Source organism: Heteronotia binoei, chromosome 5, assembly GCF_032191835.1.
Source record: "Heteronotia binoei isolate CCM8104 ecotype False Entrance Well chromosome 5, APGP_CSIRO_Hbin_v1, whole genome shotgun sequence".
Classification (NCBI taxonomy): domain Eukaryota; kingdom Metazoa; phylum Chordata; class Lepidosauria; order Squamata; family Gekkonidae; genus Heteronotia; species Heteronotia binoei.
In genome coordinates this window covers 132,724,610-132,749,180 of record NC_083227.1, presented here as the reverse complement: position 1 = coordinate 132,749,180, position 24,571 = coordinate 132,724,610, and the positions used below count along the sequence as shown (strand labels likewise).

Here is a 24,571-nt window from a genome sequence, read left to right as displayed (position 1 = left end):
TAAATGGAGACAGGATTCTCCAGGTATATTTTTACTGGATCACCCTATCCTCATGCCTTTGCCTAAACATAGCAATTTAAATTCTTTTTCACTCCACTTCTGTTCAAGCAGTAGGAAAGGAAAGGAAAGGTCCCCTGTGCAAGCACCAGTCATTTCTGACTCTGAGGTGATGTTGCTTTCACAACGTTTGTAATGTTATGAAAAGCTCATTGCTTCCCCAGCTGTAGGAAGTTTCCAGGGTGTGTCTCCTCACAAGATCTGTTTCCTTGTGATGAGAAAGAAAGAGAATGTGTGTGTGTGTACTGGAGACTAACAGTAATATCTACTTAATATGCTTTGCTTGCATATCTGTAATTGAAAGCAAGAAGATTCCTAAAGTATTAATCCAATCACAGATTTTCAAAGAGCAATCATATGAATGCAGTGAGTCCCTAAGGCTGTTCTTAGCTGTAGCTAATTCCAGCTAAAAACTTCCAGCTCTATGATCCTGGAGATCTGTAAATTGAAAAAGAATCTTATATTCTAATAGTGAAATCAAGATATCTTTGGAAACTTAAAATCAGTGACCAGAGCAGTGAACAGGCAAAACAGTTCTACAAAACTTGAAAGGATACCAGAAAAAGGATTGCAGAAAAATGTGAAATGTGGAAAAAAAATAATAATACACTGGGTGGCTTAAAAATTCAAAAAATGATAAAAAGAGAGCCTGTAGCTTTAAGCAACAGATACCCTCAGTGGCTGTTGCTAGGCAACTACAGTATTCCAGGCTTCAGTTTCTGTCATTAAAAAGGCAGAGGAAAGGAGCAGGGCCTATTTTGGCCTTTGAGGGAGAACTCATGGAGGCCAAGCCTGGCTAGGGCTGCCAGCTCCAAGTTGGAAAATTCCTGGAAGTTCTGGGGTAAACTCCGAGGAGGGCCAGGCTTGAGGAAGGGAGAGGCTTCAGCCAGATATAATACCATAGAGTTCACTCTCCAAAACAGTCATTTTCTCCTGGGGGGCAGATCTGTCTGTTCAGTTGTAATTCCAATCAGGAGGTTGGCAACCCTAGGCCTGGAAGCATGACTGAACTAGGCCTGGATGCTGCTGTTCAACAGCAGCCATCCTATAAAAGCCAGTATGGTTTAGTGGTTATCACTTCAGAGTATAGTCTGTGAGACCCAGGTTTGAATCACCATACTGTCAGCCTAACCTACCTCACAGGGTTGTTGTGTGATTAAATAGGAGGAGAAAATAATGTAAGCTGTTTTAGTCTCCATTGTGGAGAAAGATGGGATATAAATGAAGTAAATACAGCTGAATGCAAAGAGGCAGTTAAAAGATAGGTTGGTGAACAGCTGAGAAGGAGAGAGTGAGGTAAGGAGAGGATATAGGGATTGCTATGCCAAGAGGAGGGAAGAAGGTTAGGAAATTCCTTTAAATGGAAGAGGAGGAGATTGGATTTATACCCTGCCCTTAACGCGGAATTTCAGAATGGCTTACAATTTCCTCCCCCTCCCCACAACAGACACTCTGAGAGGTAGGTGGGACTGAGAGAGCTCTCCAAGAACTACTCTTGAGAGGAACAGCTCCAAGAGAGTTATGACTGACCCAAGATCATACCCGCATATGCAGGTGAAGGAGTGGGGAATCAAACCTGGTTCTCTCAGATTAGTGTATGCACACTTAACCACTACACCAAACAAGATCTCAGTTTGATCAAAGAATAGCACAATAGCCTGGAGACGGTGGGGTTTGAGGAAGGGAGGAACCTTAGAGGGGTAATGCCATAGACACCACCCTCCAAAAAAAACCATTTCCTCCAGGGGAACTTAGGTTGCCAACTGCCAGGTGGGGGCTGGAGATCACCTAGAGTTACTTGGATGGAAGCCCACCTTCTATCCAGATGACAAATCAGTTCCCCTGGAGAATATGGCTGTTTTGGAAAGGACTCTGTGGCACTGTACCTAGCTGAGGTCACATGACTCCCCAGATCTTGCCCTTTGAAGGCTTTACCCCCAAATCTCCAGGAATCCCCCAGCCTTGAGCTGGCAACTTTAAGGGGAGCTGATCTCTGTAGTTGGGAGATCCATTGTGATTCCAGGACATCTCCAGACCGCACCTGAAGGTTAGCAATCCTAGAATGAGAGAAGGAAGCAGGAAAAATGGAGAGGCTATGAGGACTTTCAGGAAAGAGAAAGAGGCAAAAGTGGAAGAGGGGGAAGTGAGATGACTCCCACAAGGATGGGTTCCCACTTGTTCTTTTCTATTACACACAGTCATAAATGAAACACTGATCTCATGCAGATTGCCAGTAATTAAACCCAATTGAGGAAATAGCAGTTGATCAGCCCTGAACATTAGGAATTAATTTAAACAACTGCCAACTCAGTGTTACAATAACTGTGATAGTGGAATGTGTTGTCAAGTCACAGCCAACGTATGGCAACCCCTCATGGGGTTTTCAAGGTAAGAGATATTCAGAGGTGGTTTGCCATTGCCTGCCTCTGCGTAGTGTCCCTGCACTTTTTTGGTGGTCTTCCCATCCAAATACTTCCAAGATCAAGCTAGCCTGGTGCTCTTGTGCTAGTATTTCCCTCTAGGATCCCTCCTCTCCTCACAGTGGCGTCTAGGGAATATTTTCTTGCCTCAATGACATATTTTTGGATCAAACTACGGTTTGTGGAAGACAGCAGATTTCCTGAATTCTTAGGGAACAAGCTTTTCTCTCTCTTTTTTAAAACCTTGTACAAAGACTCTTGGCTGTAGTATGCTGCTAATAGGTGTAATCAGCATGGTGGGGGTTTTGTTTAATCTAGTGTGGGTTTTTAATTGCCCAGTCTCAGATTAAATGCAAAATCCAAGATATAGATGAACAGTGGGATTTACTAACAAGACTTTCCCCCCTGCTTTAGATATGCAAAATAGAGTAATTGTTTGGGAGGTTATTTCAGGATCTTCTTTTAAGTTAAGTAAGCCTTTTGCAACCCATGGTTTCCAAGCAATACTATTCATAGTCATATGTTGACAGTATTACAAGAGTTTGCAGATGAAGAAAAGGTGGGGCAGCCTTTTGCAGTTTCAAACAGCCCACCCTACACCTAACAAAGGTGATACAATATCTATTATCTCTTGTTTTAGTTGACACAGAATGCACTTGGTGAGCTGAATGGATAAAGGCGATCAGTCATAAAGGGAAGCTTTGGAGGGAAGACTCTATGGCATTGCATCCCACTGAGGTCCTTGCCCTTCCCAGGCTCCATCCCCAAATCTCCAGGAGTTTCCCAATCTGAAGCTGGCAACTCCCTGCGCCCCCCCCCCCCCCCGCCAGTGGCTGGGAGGATCTGGGAACCCTAATTTACAGGGTTCTTGTGAATATGGGAGAACCACTGTATGTAGCTTCTACCTTCTTGGAGGAAGGGAAGGGGAAAGAACCAGTATGGAATAGTAGGTAAGATTGTCAAGAGTGGTATCTGGGAGACCCAGGTTTAAATCCCCACTCATACCACGGAAGCTCACTGGGTGGCCAGTCACACTCTAAGCCTAACCTACCTCACAGGGGTGTTGTGAGGATAAAATGGAGGAGAAAGATGGAGGAGGAAGAAGAAGAATTGCAGATTTATACCCCGCTCAGAAACTCAGAGCAGCTTACAATCTCCTTTATCTCCTTCCCCCGCAACAGACACCCTGTGAGGTGGGTGGGGCTGAGAGGGCTCTCACAGCAGCTGCCCATTCAAGGACAACCTCTGCCAGAGCTATGGCTGACCCAAGGCCATGCCAGCAGGTACAAGTGGAGGAGTGGGGAATTAAACCAGGTTCTGCCAGATAAGAGTCCACGCACTTAACCACTATACCAAACTGGCTCTCTAAGATGCCTTGGGTCTCCATAGTGGAGAAAAGTAGGGTGTAAACAAGTGAAAAAAACAAACAGAAGCTTGAGAATTCTCTCTTCCCCGAACACATACAATAAGCATGCAGTCCACAAGCTCTTTTGGGAACAGAGGCAAAAGCATTCCTTACACACTTTGGCAGGCATGGAAGTCCTCTGGGGGGCAGAGGATCAAGGTTTGCACGCTGCCCCTCAGAGAACCTAGAAATCTAACAGACATGTTCTGAACCTTGTTGGTCTCCTATGAATGTATTGTAAAGATTGCATTTCAATGATAAATAAGCCTCCAAACTGAAGAAAGACGGATGAAACGTCTTGATATCTAGAACAGACATCTTTGGAAGGGCTTCTTTTAGTTCCACACACTAAATCCTGGAATATTGTTACTCCTTGGAAAGACTGCTTTTGAACTGTCTTCTGTGAATATCTTTTTTGCTACATGCTCGTCTGTTTGAAGTTCTACGTGCAAGCTTTGTCAGAACACCACTGACCTCTACATTACACTGTTTGTTGTTTAAAATTTATGGTGTCTCTTAGCGGGTTTTTTTTAATTTACATAGCTGTACGCTAAGATCCTATAGTTTTGCTGTCCCCCCAATGATAGGCAGACAACTTGACCAGCATGTTTCATGTGAGGAGGGGAAGCAAAGGCAGAGAAGTTTTTCATGAGATGAACAACAGATCTAATATGCTTCAAATGGCTTTATAACATTTAAAGGCAAAGTGTGTTTTTTGGGTGAGGAAGAACCAGCTATAATTCACATTCAAAGCAGAATTATGCATGTATATGACATCTAGGGCATAAGGGAAGGGAGATAATGTTAATCCATCATCCACTGCATATTAATGTGTTCTGCTTTCTGAAACATTTCCACCTCCCAGTTACCGTAACTTCAGGACTGGGAGAAAACTGCTGAAAGCACCAAAGTGAAGATACGCAGAGTACAGCAGCAGTAGTACTAGGAGTCAGTTCCCCTTGCTTAATGCTCTGTTTTTGTTTTAAATAGACCTTATTTGATGGATAACTTTCAGCCTGCACAATCTGATATGGAGAAGATCCTTGGGGGGTAAGGTTACCATCTGCTTGGAGTATGTGCATGTGTATTTAATAGAGGCTTATTTAATTGGCTACATCTAGCAGGTGGTGTTAGTTGCCTCCATGCCATGAAAATCTTTAGCTGCTCAATTCTAGACATAAATACTCTGTTAAAAAGGCAGGGCATTTTTCTTCAGGTCTGTTGCACCCTAGTCCTCGCTAGTGGGGTTGTGTGGGACTGGACTGGTGGGCCTGCCTGATAAAGGAATGTTGTCGTTTCCATAATACCTGAAGAAGGAACACCCTCTCCTTAAAAAGCAAAACAAAATCCATCCCTTGATGCCTCTTCACCAACATAAGTCTACCTGTACACTGAGGTCAGCTGACATGGCCCTACTTTGTTATATTGCTATCAAATTTGGACAAATAGTCAAACATGATAAGGCACCAAAACTCTAAAACCTTCTCTCCCCATGATGTATATTTGGTCTCCATCCCTTTTTAGAAACCAGATTTAAAGTATCTTTGTTCAGCAGGATGTATTGATTTCAATTAATGGTTAGAGTGTTGTATAGCACTTAGAGTGTCAGACTGGGATTTGGGACCACAGATTCAACTATGTCATGGAACTATGTCACAGAAAGACCTTGGACCAGTTGCACACTCATCTAACCTATCTCACAGGATCATTTAGAGATCTGGGTTGACGCATACAGTAGCTGATGAAGGGAGACTCATACTTCATCAAAATCTCGTTGGTCCCTAAGGTGCTACTGGGCATGTAGCTGTTCTACCTCATTTTATATATTTAGTAAATTTCTATTCTGCCCTATCCCACAAATGGGCTCAGGGCAGATAACAAAATAATTAAAGCAAGCACATTAAAACAAAAAAAGCAATCCATCAAAACAGTTAGAACCCCTATTCCCAGAGAAGACAAATAGTTCACAACAATTTCCAACTGGTTAATAAGGCAACCGATATCATAAAATGACTGGGACATCAGATGGAGCACTTCAGCATATTTCAACCCCTTCGCACTTATCAGTGCACTACAGCAAGGGAGGCCAATCTGGTGTAATTTGGATGCCCACTGCTTCAACTGAAGGCCTGGCAGAACAGCTCTGTCTTACAAGCCCTGTGAAATGGCAAGAAATTGCAGGGCTCTAACATCTGGCAGGAGCATGTTTCATCAGGCTGGAGCTAGGGCAGAGAAAGACCTGGCCCTAGTTGAAGCTAGACAGACATCCTTAAGGCCAGGGACAACCAGCAGATGTTGGTTTCCTGAGCGTAATGCTCTTCAGTCCCTCAGATATGTCAGTCCCACACCACGCAGGGCTTTAAAGGTCAGCACCAAAATCTTGAAACAAATCTGGTACTCAATAGGTAGCCAGTAGTCCAGTCTGTATGGTCACTGTAGCGAAGTCCTGAGGACAGAGGTAGAGTACCAGCTGCCTAATATGCTGGAGGTGATAAAAGGCTGACTTGGCAACTGCAGTGACCAGGGCCTCCATAGAAAGTGTGGCATCCGGGATCACTTCCACGGTCTTCACCTTTGGGGCTGGCACAAGAGATGTGCCATCCACGGCTGGTAACCTGGCACCCTGAACTACTCCACCCTGGCTCAAGTACAGGACCTCCATCTTCATTGGATTAAGCTTTAGCTGACTCTGCTGCAACCATCCAGCCATCGTCCCCAATGCCTCAGCCAGATGATCCATCAACAGATAGAACTTAATTAACATAATATACATTTTAAACTACAGATGGCACTATCACATTTCAGAGCCACAAAGTAATAGTGCTTGGACTACTTCTGAAAGTATGGATTTTGGTTTGCTTTCTGCTTTATCCTGGCTTTGTTTTTTGTTGGCATCTTTGTTAGCTAATTGCTTATTTTTATTTAACATATTGATATTTTGCCTTTTTTGTTAAATGTCTTTTGGAACACTAAATGCTAACAAAGTTATTTGTAGACTAAAGTCTACTTCACCGCATGCATGAAGTTTATTCTAATCTGGAAGATACAGTGGGATCAAAGATCAGTGAAACGCATGATTAGACTGGATCCAGCCAGCATTCTCACCCAGTCAGTTCCCCTCAGTATTACAGCCCCATTCCATGTGGTTTTATCCACAAACGTCTCAAGATCCTCAGCATAGCTTTTGGGTGGTCAAAATGGACCTCTCCGTACACCTTACATCAGCAGAAAATGTGGTTGGATCAACCAAGTGTGTGAAATTTCTATGCAATGCTCAAGATGTAGTGACAATTCTCATCAGCAACAAGAGCTGATGACACAATCTTCAAAGACATGCAAAACTAATTAAGACATGCAGTGTGATATCGAGAGCCAGTGAGATAACATCAAGCTTCTTGATGAAAGCTAATTCAGCCATTTCTTTTGTTGAAGACATTCAGGTCAGCATCAGAGCATTCTGAGAAACTGAAATGTGTTCCCATTAGTCTCGAGGGCTAATAAAAGAAGCAAATATCTGATTATATGTTTTTAAAATAAAAAACATAAAATCGCATCCGTGTGTGGGGGGGTGGTATTACAGATGTAAACTGATCCAAGCTGGTCTACTCAGAATCCTACTGCAGCCTACTTAATGGAGCTCTCTCCTAAGAAAGTCACCTTAAGATTGCATTGTAGGTCTCCTCCCACAGCTACACCTTTCTTCCCACCCTCTCAGTTTAACAAAGAGGATAAAGAATGAGTTAACTACAGGAGGGAGATAAAGAGCTTCAGAAAGCTTATGCAGATGAGATATCCTCAAAGTAACCCTTTTCCCCCTTACAGCTCTTTGCCTTTTCCAGCGAGAAGTAAGTTGGAACCAAAAGGTGTGCATATGCTTTGCAACTTTGTAACTATCCCTGAAACAAGTTTTGAAAAAGTCAAAAACATCTTAAACAGTTATGTACAGCTTGCCCTAATGCTGAGGAGCACGGAGGTACTATCCTGATTTTGGAACTGCTGACGGGGCTCCTACTTCAAAGGTTAATATCAACAGGTAAGTGGACAAGCAGCAGCAACTTTTTTTTCAGAGGGCTTGCATGTTCATCTGTTAAAGGGGAAAGAAGTCAAAGTTATGAGTTTCCCATTTGTAGTTTCCTGTAGGACTGTTGGAAGCTGGAATCCATCCTACCTGTCTGAAGTGGTGTATTCCAGTCCAGCATTTTACTCCCCTGGTATGTCTGGCCCAGACTCATCTGGTCAACTCCTTTACACCACACCATAGAGCAAAGAATGCTCTTTGCACATCTTAATTTTTAAAAAACGATTTCAGACTTTAAAAAATTAATTTTAGAAGAACATACATAAGAGTGTAGTCCAGCTCAAATTACGCATTGTAATTCCCGTTTATTTCAGTAGATGAGGTGCAATATTTATTTTATTTAATTTGTTTTGATCGTACTGCTCCCCTGACGGTGCAATTATTATTTGGTTTATTTGCTAGCTCCAACATGATACCAACATGAGGTAGCTCAGAAAAGTTGAAACAATAGCAGTACGATCAAAGCACGTACTCAACTTTCCCATGGATTTTATACATGAGTAACTTTAGCTGGATCGCGCCCAGTACATAAAAAAGAAAAATCCAATCCATAAATCATTTAATCTCTGATAGAGAACATTCAAAACAAGCTAGCTTTGTTAGTATATTTCCTAATATGCTGTACATTGTCTAGACCACTTTAGTAATGGAAAAAAGGCACGTTTTGGTGTGGGAGAAAGGAACCAAAACGAATTTTACTAACTAAAGTACGCCCCTCCTCTCAGTCTCTGGGAAAAAACGTAATTCATTTTACAGAGCCGCGGTTGGGAGAGAGAGAATACAGCTATACCTCCTTCTCAAACGCTGTAGAACTCGGCGCATGCGTACGGAAGCGCTCCTTCCCAAGCCAGAGACAATTCGCTTAGCGAACTACTGCAAGTTGGAGAACTAGGAAAGGCGGGACTGATTTGAGCCAAAGTTGTGAGAGATGGCGCACGCGCAATGTTGGCTTTACTGGGGATTTGCCCGTTGCCTGCTTGATACGTTCTACTCACATCCGGGGCCTTTCTGCGTCCCGGCCCGGAGCTGAGAAGAGAGGAGGCGGTAGAAGAGGGGCCTGGTTCGACTGGGGGCGCGGGGAGCGCCTCGTCCTGTCCCGCTGTGTCCAGGTAAGGAAGACCCGCCGAAAGACTGGGGATGGAGCAAGGGCGTGGGAGGGACTGATGGGCCGGAACTGGGTGAATGGATGGGGAGTGGAGGCTGAAGAGAGCGCCTGGGCGGGACGGGAGCCTTGGCCTGGGGGGGCTCGAGAAATGAGGTCTCTGTTGTGGGCGGGTTAGTGAGAAATGAGGTAGGGCTTTGTTGCGATGGAATTTGAATGTGGGGAGAGCCGGCAGTGATGGGGCCGGGGAAAGTGGACAGGCACGGTTCTAAGTGTTGTTGCCGCCCCGAATGACCTCTGCTCTTGCAGCCTTGATTGGGTGCAAGGAGGAGGGCTGCAAAAGAGACATCCAACGGGGCGGTGGCAGTGCAGGTGCTGGAAAACAACACCTTTTGTCTTGCTACCTTGATGGCTGCAGGGTGGACTGCAGGAGTAGCGCCTGTATAAGCCCACCTTAGATTCTGATAGGGAGGAACGAGTAACGAAGATTCCTCGCCTCTTTCAGGCAGGGCCGTAGCCAGAATTTGGAAGGGGGGGCATTTACATTTTTGGGAGGGCACTGATGCCCCGCCCAGTACCCCAAACGACCTTCCCTGTAGTGGCTTCCTCCCTCCCTGCCTGCCTCTCTCTCTCTTGCCACCACGCACTGTTTTAGTGGCAGGGAAGAGAGGGCTGCAGTGAGCGAGCGGAGTGGGGCTGGGGGCTGCTTCTGCTGTCAGTCCGTGCGTTCTTTTACTGGTGGGGAAGAGAGGGCGATCATGAGCTTGCCACAGCCCTCCCTTCCCTGCCACTAAAACAGTGCATGGGGCCGGCAGCAGAAGGGGCCCCCAGCCCCCTCAAGTTAAAGGGCCGTTGAAACAGCTGATCGGTGGGCCCTTTAACTCAGGCCAGAGACTGGGACTGCTTATGCCCCCTGTCCCAGAAGCAACCTCTCCACTGCCCTGGAGCCATGGCAGAGGCCCCAGGGGTGTCTTCCAGAAGTCATGGGGCCTCTTCCAGAAGTCGGGGGGCTGTGCCCCCACAGGTCCCCTTGTAGCTACAGGCCTGCTTTCAGGTGTGGTCGGGTGGGCTGCAGCACGCCTTGAAACTTTACTGAGTGGTAGTAACAGGTGCAATGTGACAAAGCGTTTTCTCTTGTTGGATGCGGCTGCCGTTTTGGAGGCCCCAAGAGATGCCTACAGTGTTGAGCTGCCCCCAGGGAGCTTTGGCCCTTGCAAGACTTTTTTTGTCTGCTAAGTTATTGTAATTTTCTCTTCCACCGATTATTGACGCTGGTAAGTAATCGTGAAAGAACTGGGTCTGTTCTAAGTGGCTGAATTCTAACATGATATCAGGATGCTTCCAGAGGGTTGCCAAATATGATAAAAAGTATTCATAACCAGTGTGGGAGCTGAGGAGATGATATTCTTACCGTCTCTCAAACTTCTCAGGTTTGAGAGACAGCCATTGAATTAAGTTGCCTAGTGTATTCTGAACAACAACGAAAACAAAAAAAAGTGTTCTGTAGGGGGTTTATGATGTTTTAACACAGAGATAAATGAGATTGTTTATAATAAGAGATATGTCTTACTAGAAGTTTATTGCAATGAAGCAGCATATGCCATACAGGACATGTCCCTAATAGATGCCTGCCAACAATTTCAAATGTTTGAAGTAGTCCATTATCTAGGCTGTTTTACTTTCATTTTCTATTTGCACTTAGCACTAGCTAAATCAGGGGTGTTGAACTCATTTGTTATGAGGGACAGATCTGACATAAATGAGACCTTGTTGGGCCAGGCCATGTGTGTCATAAAATGTAATGCCAGGTAACAACGATGCAAACTTTATGAAGGGCACAGACGAACACAAAGATTTTTTAAAAAAAGCTTAAAATTAAACATGCTTAAAACGTTAGCACTCGTTGGTCTTAAAAGTGCTTTCTTTGTGCTCCAGGGAACTGGGCAAAGGAAGCTCTGGCTCTTTCCTTCCTTCCCCAGGGGACCAGGAGGAGGAGGATCCTCAGTCAATAGAAGGAAGAGAGGCTTGGCTCACTAGCTCTGCTGTTCGATTGAGAGAGCCTGGCAAAGCAAGCTATTCCTCCTCCCTTCCTCCCCAAGGGAAGAGCCTCAGCCGATGGAGAAAATAGAGGCTTTACTCTGTAGCTTCTGTGCAACTAAGCAAGCCTGGCAAAGCAAGCTGTGATGCAGAAGGAAGCAAGAGAGAGAGAAGGAAGCAGATGATAGCCAGTTGCTCGGGGCCTGATAGGAGCCCCTCGACCACATATTTGATATCCCTGAGCTAAATCTTCTGAATGTTTAGCTCCAATGGCTACCCTTTTGTTTCAAGCTGTTACTCCCCCCCCCCTGCTTTTCCTGGCTATTAGAACCACAATTTTCCAGTTTTTTTCTGACTGGGAGTTTAGGAGGTAAGCAAAACGGGAAAGAGAAAGAGGCAAAAGTGGAAGAGGGGGAAGTGAGATGACTCCCACAAGGATGTTTTTTTCTATTACACAGTTATAAATGAAACACTGATCTCATTCAGATTGCCAATAATTAAACCCAATTGAGGTAACAGCAGTAGAAAAACAATTTACTGGAATGATTATGAAGTTTAGGAAACAGTAGATAGTCAGTAATCTATATTTGCTATTCTTTGAAAATTCCTGATGCAGCTGAGTTGTGAAGAATCTGTAACTTTTTTTAGTAGTTCAGTAAAAGAAACACTTTTTAGAAAAATCATAAGATGAAAAGATAACTTAGCAAAACTGAGCTTTGATGTGTTTGGTACCTTTAATGTTTTTTTAAAAGTGTTAAAGTCAAATCATAAGCATGAAATACACTCCAGTTGATAGTTCTTACAAGGACAGGTTATGATGTGTGGATTAAAAAACCCCAAAAAACAGTCCTCATGACAGGCTGTCCAAGTCTTAACGTACAACACTGCAAGCCCTTCCTGAGTGCTTTATCATGGGAATTCTCATGAGATCTCAAGGGTGGTTTTTGGTTGCTAAAACAGACAACAACATTGTGAGGGTCATGTCTCATGTTTAGGTTTATTAAATTTATACTCCACCCTCCTTGTCAAGGCAGGCTCAAGGCGGCTTACAACAACAATCATGATAACAATAGGAGACTAGCACATTGGTGCCTCATAATAATAAAATCAATTAAAATTTAAAACAATTTAAAACTGTTGGTGCTAATAACATTCTGATGTTATTCAGTTTCGATGATGTCAGTATTTCCTGGATTCCTCCTGCTGTTTAGTTGAGCCTGTGCATTATGCTTTCTCCCAGAAACCATGCAACCTATCTGGCACCTGGTGTTTGGGAAGGTCTGTAAGCCCTTCTGATTCTACAGAAACCCAAATATGTGAGGTAGGGGCCTTGCTTTGTTGTCTCACTTAACCCACTGCGCTTTTTTTCCACTCTTAGGCTCTGTTCCCCTTTTCCCATGCCAATGCTGCAAACAGAAGATGAGTGTGGGGACAGGAGGAGGATGGGGAAGGAGATGACACTGTGCAGGGAGTGAAAAGAGGAGTCATAGCAATGAGGGAAGAAGAGAGTAGGTGGATTAAGCAGCCAGGAGAAGGGGTGGGAGAAAGCTAAAGGACAGGCAGGTAGAAAGTTTGGGCAGGTGGGTAAGCATTGGGGAAGTAGGAGGAATGGCATTTTCCTTCTTGCATGAGTCCTTGCATGCCACCCTTTTGTACACAGTATAGTACAGTGCACTCACACTGCATCTCATGTGTTTCCAATCACTGTTAGCTGAAAGAGCTACACTTCTTTCCAATCTTGGCATGAAGTTGGCACCACAGAGGAGACCAGCAGCTTATTTGTTCTTCTGGTGAAAGCTATTGCAAACCTCATCAGACAAGGACCTAAATGGAGGAGGGAGGTGCCAAATTAGGGAACTGTGGCTCTCAGATCACTGAGTATCACTGTTGTATATATGCATATGCTGAATTGAGAAGCAGGAATGGAGGTTTGAATCTGTGCCATTCCAGATCCATTAGCTTTCCAGCTTTTCCTCAGGAATGTCAGAAGTCCCTACTTCTATGCCTTATGCGGGTGGAATAATTTGGATTCAGTTAGCATGTAGAGCATATATTCAGTAGAGTAGGGGTTGGCAAATCCTATCTGCCAGGTCATCATGGTGCCGTATTTTCAGCAATAGTTTTGTTGTAGTGTTGGCAGTCCTTAGTAGAAGGACAAAGCTTATTTATCATTTCACATCAGAATGTTTTCTTATATGATATGAAAATGCACATGCATAAAGCTCTTGCCATTGCTTATTTATATGTTAACTTTACACCATTCAGGGAGTAGATGAATTCTTAACCAGATGCTTTCCACACTAGCTCCAATATTCAATTAAATGAAGGGTTTTTTTAAAGCAGTGGAATTTCAAGAAGTTGGGAAGAAGTTAGGTTAGGGTTAGCAGTTTGTTGTAATGACAACTAGGGTTATCCTATATTTATTTATATACAACACTTTTATCAGTAGGGTGAGATTTTATGAAAGCAGTAACTAGCAATGTGAAGGTTTGTGGGGAAAAACCATAAACATTTGAAAAAACAAACATTGTGTTCTGCTTTTCCCCCCAAGGACATTTATTCTTTTTTTTCTGATGAAATGTTGGGAAGTTCTGAGTATCAGTGAAAAAATCTCTTATGAGTGGCCCCCCTCTTTGAAAAGAGAAATTCTTAGTAACCAAATTTTACTCAGTCAAAACGTATAATATGAAAATTTGCACATAAGGTGATCTGCAGCATTGGAATTCTTAAATTTATTGTTGATGTAAACAAAATATTTTTGAGAGTATGTTTATTGGTTAATTTTGAATAGCTTTGACAACAATATGCTTATAGTGTGTTTAGTTATAATCAGGGCTTTTCTGGAGCAGGAACACACAGCAATGCAGTTCCGGCTGGCTTGGTGTCAGGGGGCATGCAAATGAGTTCCTGCTGGGCTTTTTCTACAAAGAAAGCCCTGGTTATAATATAGTACATTTCAGTGTTTAACTGGAACTTTAACTTCATATCCAGATTTGTTTTATTTGTCTTATTTTGGTAGCCTTGCCTTAAAAAAAAAAGACTATACAGTTTGTTTTCTACAATCAGCTTTTATTTATTCTTGATTCTCATATGGTTAAAAATTAGTACATGTGCTTAGAATAGGAGGAAGCAATCTGCAGCTAGAATTTTGCATGTGGAAAACAAAGATATTTATAATTTTAAATTCCATAAATATCCCAAATAGTATAATTTTATATTCTAACTTATAAATCATGCACTTACGATGTTAAGACAGTAAGGTAACCTTAGGTTTGGTAAGAAAGTAAGTACTGCATATATTTTAGTCCTTCCCAAAATTTCTTCTTTTTTTTTAAAAAAAGGAAACCTTCACATTTTCATCAATATTGTATCTTTAGCAATATGGTGTTTGAAACACATAACCTTAAAAGCTGAAAAACAAGCTTGGCTTCTGAATTTTTGGGCTGGCTCCTAAGAGATATTTAAAAAACAACAACTGAGGCCTGCAGTTGAGGTGAGGCTCTCACACTAAAATTGGTTAGCATTGTATAAATATGGGGGAAACAGTATCAACCTTCCTGACCCACAACAAGTGTGTTGCTGACCTTGGACTGGAATCAAAATTCTTGCAAGGCCGTAATGCTTGCTAAATGGCATTGAGTCATTCACTGTCTCTCTGAGCCTTACAGTAAAGGTGGTGTGAGGATGAAACAGGAGAACCCATGTGTTTTGATTTGAGCTCCTTTCAAAGGCAGTATTCAAGTGGGCTATAAACAGGGCTTTTTTGTAGCAGGAACTCATTTGCATATTAGGCCACACCCCTCTTATGTAGCCAATCCTTCAGGAGCTTACAGGGCTTTTATTTACAGGGCCTACTCTAAGCTCTTGGAGGATGAGCTACATCAGGGTGCATGGCCTAATATGCAAAGGAGTTCCTGCTACAAAAAAAGCCCTGAATGTATGGCTACAATTCAGAAATCCACCTCTCAAACAACTCAGAAGTGCTCCAAAGGAAGTCTGTTGTTGCCCACTGTATTGTCGTCCCAAAAAATTCCCTTTTGGATTGAAATGTGTTGAGGTATAATTAATTGTTTCTGAAGTATCCCTCTAAGGTTGTTGCTTCTTAAATTTGCTGTTCATATACTGTTAAAGCTATCTCCCCCTCCCCCCCCCCAGTTGAAATCCAAGGAAATCAGTGTGTGAGGTGCTTGTATGCATTAGAAGAATGTTGTGTAGGGGACTGCTTTGGAGGCCTCCTTTGTAAGGGTCTTTGTGGCAGGGGAGGGGCTTCTGCTAAAAGGGGAATACTGAAGAGTCTGTCAAGAGCATCACATGCATCAAGGAGATTTTTCATATCTTACTCATGCACCAGTTTGAATTTTATAGAGAAGTACAACTACAAATTTCTATTACGATTTCGAAAAGTTAATACTTGAAATAGCAGGATTTTATGTTGTGCCAGTACCTTGTTTAGATTTAGTATTTTTCCGGCCATACTGAACGTTTTGATGACTAGTGCTTTTATTCATGAAGCATGGGGGCACAGTACTACATAGCTCACTTCACAAAGTACTTGTCACCTGCTGGGAACAAGGCAAATTACCACAGGACTTTCGCGATGCAATCATCATCACCCTATACAAGAACAAAGGGGAAAAGTCAGACTGCTCCAACTACTGGGGGATAACCCTGCTCTCCATCGCAGGCAAAATCCTTGCCAGAATACTCCTGAACAGACTGGTGCCCACCATTGCAGAAGAACTCCTCCCAGAGAGCCAGTGCGGCTTCAGAGCTAACAGGAGCACCACCGACATGGTATTTGTTCTCAGGCAGCTCCAAGAGAAATGCAGGGAACAGAACAAGGCTCTGTATGTGACTTTTGTCGACCTTACCAAAGCTTTCGATACCGTTAGCAGGAAAGGCCTGTGGCAAATCTTGGAACGTTTAGGATGTCCCCCAAGGTTCCTCAGCATGATCATCCAGCTACACGAAGACCAGCGAGGCCAAGTCAGACACTGCGACGACCTCTCGGAGCCCTTCCCAATAGGCACAGGTGTAAAGCAAGGCTGCGTTCTCGCGCCAACTCTCTTTACGATCTTCTTTAGCATGATGCTTCAAAGAGCCGCAGTAGATCTAGATGATGACGATGGTGTCTACATCCGCTATCGCACCGATGGCAGCCTGTTCAACCTGAGGCGACTAAAGGCCCACTCCAAGACAATGGAAAAACTCATCCGAGAGCTACTGTTTGCTGATGATGCTGCACTCGTCTCCCACTCGGTATCAGCTCTGCAGCATATGACGTCCTGCTTTGCAGAGGCTGCCAAGCTATTCGGCCTAGAAGTTAGTCTGAAGAAGACAGAAGTTCTCCACCAGCCTGCACCCCAGGAAGATTATCACCCTCCCTGCATCACTGTGGGTGAATCAGTTCTGAAGACAGTCCAGCAGTTCAGCTACCTGGGGTGCATCATCTCCTCAGATGCCAAGATCGACAAGGAGATTGACAACAGGCTGGCAAAGGCAAACCGTGCATTTGGCCGACTGCACAAAAGAGTGTGGAGCAACAAGCATCTGAAAAAAGGCACAAAGATCAATGTTTACAAAGCGGTTGTGATGACAACCCTCATCTACGGCTCCGAATCGTGGGTTTTATACCGTCATCACCTGCGACTCCTCGAGCGCTTTCATCAGCGCTGCCTTCGCACCATCCTCAACATCCACTGGAGTGACTTTGTGACCAACACTGAAGTCCTCAAGCGGGTGGAGGTTACCAGCATCGAGGCACTGCTGTTGAAGACGCAGCTGCGCTGGGCAGGGCATATTTCTAGGATGGAAAACCACCGCCTTCCCAAGATTGCCCTGTATGGCGAACTCTCCACCGGCCATCGAAATAGAGGGGCACCAAAGAAGAGGTACAAGGACTCCTTGAAGAAATCCCTTAGCACCTGTCACATCAACCATCACCAGTGGTCTGACCTAGCCTCAGATCGCAAAGCATGGAGGCACACCATCCACCAGGCTGTCTCTTCCTTTGAGAACGCACGCATAGCTGGTCTTGAGGACAAAAGGAGATTGAGGAAGAATCGCACTGCTACAGCACCAACCCTAAATCAGACTTTTCCCTGCAGCCACTGTGGCCGGACCTGCCTGTCCCGCATTGGTCTTGTCAGCCACCAGCGAGCCTGCAGCAGACGTGGACTATTGCACCCTTCTTAAATCTTCGTTCGCGAAGCCAAGCCGAGAGAGAGAGAGCATTTGGGTGATAAATTGTAACTTGGAACTGTGTGGCTATTCCTGTGTTTTATGGTTTACAGTGCAGTCTTAAGCTCAGTTACCAAGATGTCTTGATTTCACTTGGCTTAGAAAGACTGTCCTTAGGTTTGCACTGTGATATCAGTGGGTTCTCAGACTTTTAGAAGTGAAGCCCACTTCTAAAGTTTACTATAACTTTGGGGACCCACTTGCAAAGTAACATCATGTTTCTTTTCCCCTCTCCCAGTATAAAACAATCTTACATCACTGAGTACTGAATAAGTTAATGTTTTTCATGTTAATGTCATGTTAATATATTGTGTTAGTAAGCAAAATAGTATATTTTATGGCTATTTCATTCATGATGCCTCAGTAAACTTGGTTTTATTCCAAGAGTATCCCAGAGCCTCTCCTTATCTTACCTTGTTCTTTCTTGTCTGATGACCACTTATGAGAGGATCATGATCCACTTTTGGGTCCCAGCCCACAGTTTGAGAACTATTGGCTTAAAAAGCATAGTAGTGGAAGTGTGACTTTGAGGCTTAACCTTTTATGGCTCTCCTCCACTACACTAATTATAGGAAAATGCCTCCTAGAGATGTAATTCACAGCTTGTGAAATGTTCAGACATCTAGTTGAAGACATTACATTGTTAGTGCACTTTGACCTATAAAAGCATTTATCTTGGAAATTTATGCTTGCAAAACCCGTAGTGTGTTTTTCACAGTTTCTTTGTGGTGACAATGTATTTTCTCTTTAAAGAGCAAGCACTGGACACTTATGTGGATATTTTGCTGTATAGTTTTACTTTTTACTTTGTTGTGTAAAACTGATTTTCATAAATATTAAACATTTGTTATGTAATACTTTTGTCACTTAAGAAAAATTATTGCCATGGGGGCAAAGACAAAAAAGTGGATAAACAAAGAAAATACAATATTTTTATATTATATGTCTTATCCTTCCCTTAGATAAGCCTGATACTCATTTGTAGTTCCGAAACACAGAACTTAACCTGCACTCTACTCTTGGGTTTGGATCCAGTGTATCATGTTTGCAGGCAGAAAATTTTCTAACTGCAATCATGACATTTTTACCTTCTCCCTCTTGTTGCAGTCTGGCATGTCCCGTAAAATGTTGTTCCTGGGTGTCCCCATTCTTCTAGGAACACCATTTCAGGGGCCGTGGTGAGAAACTTATGCTCCACAGCCAGAAATACTCTCTTTGGATTTAAACTGAATTCGTTTTTAGCTGTGTTTTCAACTCTGAGAAATCACATCTTCATACTGATATGCCACACGTACCGTTGCAGCTATAATGCTCCTAGAAATATTCATTCTGTTGTTTCATAAAAGATTTGTTAGTAGTGGCCTTTTAATAATGTGGGTGAATTCTTTTAGCAGTTTTACTTCTTGGCCAGTGAATATTGGCAAGGTTCAGAACTTCATCTGCCAAGTCTGTGTTGCTGCTGACTGACCAGCAAGCTTGAGCATGCCAGGGACTATCCTAACCCAGGATTTTTTCAGGCAAGTGGACAGTGGTCTTCTAGAAAAAAGGCAGTGTCTCTGTGCTCTGTGTCAGTGGCTTTTGCCAGGAAACAAATTCAGACAAGTTTTCTATTCTTCAACACTGGCATTCACTGAACATGCCAAGTGTTAATTGGTCTTCTCTGAGGTGCACATAATTAAATTGTTGGAATGCATCTGCTCATTTGTAAGCTTTGGGTTGCATCTCATGGTTTTGTGTTCCTTAGAACTCTCTGCAAACACTTGAAAAGAATGCGTCAATTGAAACATCTTTCCTATACTCATATTAATTACTGTCCATTTTGATGACAGCAATAACCGCTACAGGAAACTATCAAGAAAACTTTCATACATTTTTATATTCAACATGAGTGTTTCTGACATGTGTGTGACCAGACTTCTGATGTTGTATTCTTGGTTAGGTTTGTAGTACTGATTATTTCATTCTGCTGCATCCAGTCCAATACTTATTCCCTCTCTGTGGGAAAGAAGGTAGGGGATTGATTCCCATCCTACTTTGTTGGAGTGAGGTGAAAGCTAAGCAATCACTCCCATTCATCCTTCCCTGCATGTCACCTGATCTATCTGCAGCTGTTAGAGTTATCCTGATGGTCTAGATATTTCTTTCAATGAATCAGGGGTAGAATGATTTCATTCTTAAAGACGCGCGTAGGGAAGATTCCTTTGGATGAGAGATATTTTTTAGATCGCAACAAAAGCTGAGGAATCTGCGCTGACCTAAATGATAAAAGCACCCTCTGTGACTGGGAACAAGCATCAAAGAATTCTATCTCATGTAGATCAATCCAAGCCCTTTCCCCTGGGAATAAAGTTCTTAGATGTCTTTTGGATAGTTGCATAGAGTTCCACAAAGGGCCCCTCCCCTTGTAGTTGCAGATGGTTAAACAGATTTTGTTTGGAGTGAGGATAAGTTTATAAAGTTGCTCTCGCTCATCGGATGAAGACTTTAATTTGTAACCTATTGTTGACTTCGTTACTTGCTTTGGAAAGGCAGTCTTGGGATAGCTTTTTGGAGATTCCCTCTCTCCCATTTCCTGGAGACTCTTTCCAAAGTAAGAGAGCTGCTTACTGGCATGATCAATTTTGCTATGCAGCAGTTTTAGTTGGTTATAGATGTGCTCTAGTGCTGCTTAGAGGACTCAGCACTGCCCCATCTGGCTTACTACTGTTATTAATTATTGGGTGAGAATCACCAACTTTTTGTTTGGTTAAGGCTGATTCATTTAAAGCTGGTTTATTTAAATCATCGTTGTAGTCAGCCAGAATCTCAAAATGATTGGTTGGAATTTGTGCAGAGTAAAAGTCTCCAATTCTCTTTTGCTTGGGAGGAGGTAATAAAGGTTCCTCTTGGTCTCTTCTATGCTTGGACACACCCATATTAGTCTCAAAATGTAATAGCAAAAGGTAACTGCTTTACTTCCTTGGCTCAGGCTGATATTAAACCACAGGGTTGCATCACTAAACACAGTCTCTTTCAGACAGGGCAAAAGTTAGCAATTTCTCAAGTTGCAAGCTATTACATACTATTCCTCTGAAAACATCAGCTGGGAAACGAGCCAGTAAATACCTAGCAATCCGCTATTTATAAAACAAGGAGATAAAAGTCGGCCGGGAAGACTTGACTATGTTGCTGTTAAGCTGCCTCAAACAATTGACAGCCTGAAGGAACAGAAAAAAAAGCAATGCTGTTTAAAAGGCTAATAAAACAACTTAGCGTTTTTGGAGCTTTGGCGGCAGCCACCTTCATTCATCACCCGGAAACCGGAAGCCTCGTGAGCCCCCGGAAGCCTCGTGAGCCCATGTATGACTAGGTTCAAAACTGTTACAGTTATATATTAACACATTATTTATCAATACTTACAAAGATTGAAATGGTGTATTATTTAAAGAAAATTAATGATGACCGCTGTATTGTGTTTAAACTACAAAAAAAGAGCTGAAAACACTTTACACAATATAACTCAAATATATAAAAAACAAACTATAAGAACCTGGTTATATGTGAAGCTTCAGTTATTCCAGATAACCTTTGGAAGCCAGGCTGAAGGCAAGGCACAAATTCCATTGTGTGAACATTCAGACTGACAAGGGAACATTTTCTTCACAAAGCAACGGTTTGTTCAAATTCAGGGATAGTTTGTCCTTAATGTGTTTAATTCTGTTCTTTTGGAAAGGTCTCTGCATACTTTGAGAGGCACTAAGCCAATGTGCTAGGTTTTTGAAATCAAGAGTTGATAGTCCTGTTCACGTACTAAAAGTATTTTTTGAGTTGTGATGGTGCTGCCTCTGAGGGTCTATGGAGTGACAGAGAAGAGAACATGTAAAGAAATACTACTTGCCATTTTCCACCTGCTGATAGTGGTTGTCCTTGTAGTGATGGTTGATGAGCTCCTGGGGTCTGCCTGTTGTCTAATTTTGTGGAAAGCCACACTCCAGAACTGGCCCACCCAGGGCTTTAATCAGGTCCATGGGGCTCTTCTTTCTCCTCCACCCTTCTGTCCTCAGCCTTTAAAGCTCATTGCCGAAGTTCCCAGCTCCTTCTTCCTTAGTATAGTAACATAGGAAGAAATTGTGTAAGAGGACACTACCATATTGGGATTAGTCTGAGGCTGTGGTGAAAACCAGCTTGTGGTGATGTCCGGCTAGGGGATCCCAGTGCTCCTGGGGCAGAGAAAGTACAGTGGTGGGAATAGGCAGAAGTTGAAGGGAAGGGGACTGAGATATGGAAATATTCGCTCTCCTTCCAGACTATGTGCCAGCCCTTTGGTAGCAGGTAGTGGGGCCAAGAGAAATTATTCACCTCCGTCCCTGGTGTTGTGCAATGCCAGGTCCATTAATAATAAGACCACAGTCCTACGAAACTTCCTGCATGAGCAGGCAATGGACCTGGCATGTGTGACTGAGACCTGGGTGCGAGATGGAGAGACAGTTGCTCTCTCTCAAATGGCTCCATCTGGGTACTCGATCTTTCACCAGTCATGGACTAGCGGGCAGCAGGGAGAGGTGGCACTACTTATACGGGAGGCTTACTCCTTCTGGGTGCTCCTACCCCCCAGTGATCCCTGGCATAGAGTGTGCTGGCCTGTTATGGGATGCAGAGAAGAGGTTGGCTATCTGGCTGGTGTACCGACCGCCTAACACACCAGCCAGTGCCTTACTGTCCCTGTTGGGAGCTGCAGCAGACTTGGTGTTGAAATTCCTATGGCTTTTGGTCCTGCTGGTGACATGGACTCTGTATGGATGACGGACCAAGTGTCATCCATGGCAACACTGGAGCTTTCCCAGTATATAACAACTACCACCCATCAGGCCATGCACACGCTAGAGTTGATCTTTGCGGCAGGAGTTACTGTGGACCGGGAGCTACTGTGGACATGCTACAAGCACTCATAACATGAAATATATATATATATATATATATATCACAGTCTGAACCACTCAACCTAGCTCATGTTATGAGTGCCTGTAGTATGCCCTGTCTGTATATTATGTGATTATTGTTTTGTAGAATTCTGGACTGACACAGTTGATGACTGAATCATTTTTGGCACTACTGGACCTAGAAAATTGTACATAATTCACAAGATTGATCCCTAGAAGAAGGATTACAGATCCAAAACGGCTTGCAAAGCAGACCGGTTCTCCGTTGGACTTTTTTCTCAGTCATCGCACTGAATACATTATAGTGGCTTTGAGCCACATAAGGACAGTAGGAGCACTGTGGAACTTATGAGGTTTTAACTGTGTGCATGTCTGATGATGTGCACTGTTGATACTTATTATTCATAACAAGTCAGAATTGTATTTTACATGGAGAGTTTTTTCTTTGTTGTGGCTTAATTTCTTCTCCATGGTTCCGTCAATACTGTCCAGTCTTCCATAACAGCATTTATTTATGAGTGGTTTATATAGTTTGGGACTCATTTTACTGTGGCTGCATTCACATAGTGAGCTAACATTTCCCCTGCATTGTCTCCCTGCTGTATCACCAGTGAGTGCTTTCAGTTTTAAAATTAGTAATTACTACTGGACTGTTATGAACTTAACATTCTAACAATCTATTGTCACTCATTTTGAAGATGTAGCTTTCATTAAAAAAAAAAAAAGAGACTCTAGCCTTTTTAATTTATTATCAGGGACAATAAATTGCCTACAGCTTTCCTCTTAAAATTTGTTAAGGAAAGAGCTAGTGGCAGTAGATTGCTAGAATGTTAGTTCACAGTAGCAGTCACTGATTTAAAAAACTCAAAAGTTTTTTGGTGGCCAGGTAAGGAAAATGGCAACTACTGCTGCAGGGATAGCTGATTGCGCTGTACATAGTGAAATGATGTGTTGAACCGCCATGGTTGCGTAAATGTCCTAAGAGCTGAACCGATCATCAGGAGGTCATCCTGTTGATGACCACCAGACAGAACGTGAGCTGAACCAGCTGCTGTTTAAACATGCACTTTCCCCACAGCATTATCCCTGTCTTGGCACTTGTGGTACTCTGATATGTTTTTCTGGTTAGAAAAAGCTGCAGTATGTTTATAATACTGCCATTGGATGTACTTTCCTCTCGTACTTCTCCAGGTATGCCCACTATTTCTCCCCATGTCAGGCATCACCAACTTTTCTGAGCCTGTGACACCTTTTGAATTCTGACACAGTGTGCTGAGCACAGCCACAAAATGTCTGCCACATAACGCCTGCTGCAGGAGGTACAGCTGGCCACAAAATGGGTGCCACAGCTTACCTCCAGTCATAAAGTGATGATCCTTGTACTATGGTGGCAATTGTTGCCAAAGCAGTGTCTTTAAAAATCTGCACAGTCAGTCAGAAGCCTTGCTGGGTAAAAGCCCTTTCTGGCCCCACCAACTTTCTAGAAACATTGGGTGGGCACCAGAAAAGTGCACCATGGCACTCAGAGGAACCATGTTGGGTACCTTTGCTTTATGTTCTGGAAAAGTAATATGTACAGTGCAGCACCTTGGTGCCTTTCCTGGAAAAGTCTTGCTACACAGATTGCCTTTGGTTGAGAAAGTGGGTACAAATGCAGTAGGCATTTGACTGTTATTTCAGATAGGAAAGCACATAGCTGTTGTGTCTTGTGCATGCTCATAGTCAGCATTGGGGCACCTGCTGTGTTTTGGGGTTTTGTCCATCCTGAAGCAACCAAGAAAGTACCTTAATGTTGTTGTTAGTTGCACACGCTTGATGGACTGAAACTCTGTTCCTGCCCCAGCAGCCATTATGACTTTCCAGAATTTATCTTTAAAAGACAATATTTTGTATCTGGAGCGGAAGTGACTTTGTTATTGACATCCTCTTTCTTTGTTTAGTGCTTGCTTTTTGCCAGCTGCCTATTGTCTGTCTGTATTTGTTGAGTATTCTTCAGGGATTTTTATGAGGTCTTATCAACATTTTTCCACAGCACACCAGTTCCGCTTGTCATCGTTACTCCTTTTTATTTATTTTTTTAAAAGATTTGATCATCTACTAAGTCTAAAAGCGCAATATGTTACTGTTAACTGCATTGTATCATTTGCTACAAAGCATAGACAAAACCATTATACTGTTTTGTTTCATTTGTTCTGATGTATCTTTATTCTAACTGTTGGGAGTCATAAACCATTTTACAAGGTCTGAGAAACATTTTGAGACATCGCAGTCAACCACAGCTGATAAACCATGATGTGATTGAACTTCAAGTAT

The 24,571-nt window shown here is 43.0% G+C and overlaps 2 protein-coding genes across 6 annotated transcripts in view; one reads left to right on the top strand and one right to left on the bottom strand.

The window, feature by feature from the left end:
• LOC132572884 (membrane protein BRI3-like) overlaps positions 1-24,571 on the bottom strand; it is a 418,468-nt gene that overhangs the window by 331,728 nt on the left and 62,169 nt on the right. The window lies entirely within an intron of this gene.
• The window catches only part of SMAD5 (SMAD family member 5), a 31,793-nt gene continuing 14,759 nt past the window's right edge, over positions 7,538-24,571 (top strand). For 2 of the 5 annotated variants that reach the window (XM_060240422.1, XM_060240419.1), the window contains exon 1: positions 7,538-7,915. The gene's annotated coding sequence lies outside the window, so the exon portion shown is untranslated. Of the gene's footprint in view, positions 7,916-8,810; positions 9,070-9,153; positions 9,219-24,571 lie in introns of those variants that run through there. The other 3 variants (XM_060240420.1, XM_060240418.1, XM_060240421.1) reach the window with 2 other exon arrangements.